Here is a 1,537-nt window from a genome sequence, read left to right as displayed (position 1 = left end):
ATATACACCTGAACATCAGCAGGAGAGGACTCTTTAAAGTAGAGACACTACATACTGATATACACCTGAACATCAGCAGGAGAGGACTCTTTAAAGTAGAGACACTACATACTGATATACACCTGAACATCAGCAGGAGAGGACTCTTTAAAGTAGAGACACTACATACTGATATACACCTGAACATCAGCAGGAGAGGACTCTTTAAAGTAGAGACACTACATACTGATATACACCTGAACATCAGCAGGAGAGGACTCTTTAAAGTAGAGACACTACATACTGATATACACCTGAACATCAGCAGGAGAGGACTCTTTAAAGTAGAGACACTACATACTGATATACACCTGAACATCAGCAGGAGAGGACTCTTTAATATATCGTACACAGCAGGAATATCTGGCTAGATAATCTTTAAAACCATAATAAATCATAGCTATGCTGACGATATTCAGAAGGGTAATCCCCCTGATTCTCGTGGCATAAGATAACACAAAACAATCATGCTACTACAATCTTGATTTCTGTATTACTAGAAAAGGAAAGCTGTAGTAAACGAAACATGAAAGCCTGATGGATTTACAGCTCGCAGCCTTTTCTGTTCCAGGTCAGTTTAACTTTCGGAGTTTCTCTGTCTCTGAACCTTGAGTTTAAAAAGCACACTGATTGTCGGGGCAGTCTGAATTGCATATATTCACTCGTGATTATATTTATTCAGCCGAGTCAATCATCACTGTTTAAATGAGCTCGGTGCCTTTTCTATTCCCAGAACCATTTGCACAAATTGCCACTTCACTTTCCCCCCGAATAACTGAGATTTACTGCAAACCACGAAACAGCCCCAGATCTAGTTAAGAGAACGCTGTAAAGGAAGAGCTCTGATCAGGAATCGAGCCACGAAAAACAACACTATATTCCGTGTGCTTAAAATACACGGCTTTGTTGAGTTAGTCTACGATATGAGATGTGAAGTAGTCTTTATTTCTGATAGGAGCGACTCACCTGTTCGCCTGTGAAGTTCATGATGGTCTTCAGATCGGTACCGTTCAGAATCGACACCTGCAACACAGAAGCCACATATGGTCTTTTTTTAACAGGCTATTATATAAACACCGTCTGTGGTTTAGGAATTCACTCCGATAATAAGTCTAACTGTGAACACTGGAGGCTGTCTTCTTTCTCTTTATTGATCGATGACTCATCTTTCTTACCAATCCATAAAGCTTGAGTCCTTTTGGAACGCCGGCCACGAAATCTGAGAGAGATGGAGCAAAGATTTAGGAGACAAAACACCACATGGAACTCGAGGGTTGTGTAAAATATTCTACTTTAAGTTCACGTCAGCTGGAGTATTTTCTCTTCTCTGTGCCAGCAGTTTTTACGTTTTTATTCCTATACGCTTCATATAACTTTGGCTGTGAGCGTGCATACCCAATTTCATTTCATTGGCTTACCTTCCACCTGATCACCGCTGAATTCCCCAACAGCGATAGAGTAGCCTGTGGACCAGAGGACAGACATGAGGCTATGTAAA

The 1,537-nt window shown here is 40.9% G+C and overlaps 1 long non-coding RNA gene across 1 annotated transcript; it reads right to left on the bottom strand.

The window, feature by feature from the left end:
* Positions 1–1,004: 1,004 nt before the first annotated feature.
* LOC104950740 (uncharacterized) lies at positions 1,005–1,504 on the bottom strand. The gene is made up of 3 exons (XR_798956.1): positions 1,458–1,504; positions 1,215–1,258; positions 1,005–1,062 (listed from the first exon to the last, which is right to left on the bottom strand). It is a non-coding gene; the product is annotated as an uncharacterized lncRNA (long non-coding RNA).
* Positions 1,505–1,537: the final 33 nt, after the last annotated feature.

The sequence above is a fragment of the Notothenia coriiceps genome, unplaced genomic scaffold, assembly GCF_000735185.1.
Source record: "Notothenia coriiceps isolate Sejong01 unplaced genomic scaffold, NC01 NC01_scaffold00017984, whole genome shotgun sequence".
Lineage (NCBI taxonomy): Eukaryota > Metazoa > Chordata > Actinopteri > Perciformes > Nototheniidae > Notothenia > Notothenia coriiceps.
The sequence above is the reverse complement of the archived record's forward strand: the minus strand, read 5'-3'. Positions and strand labels throughout refer to the sequence as shown.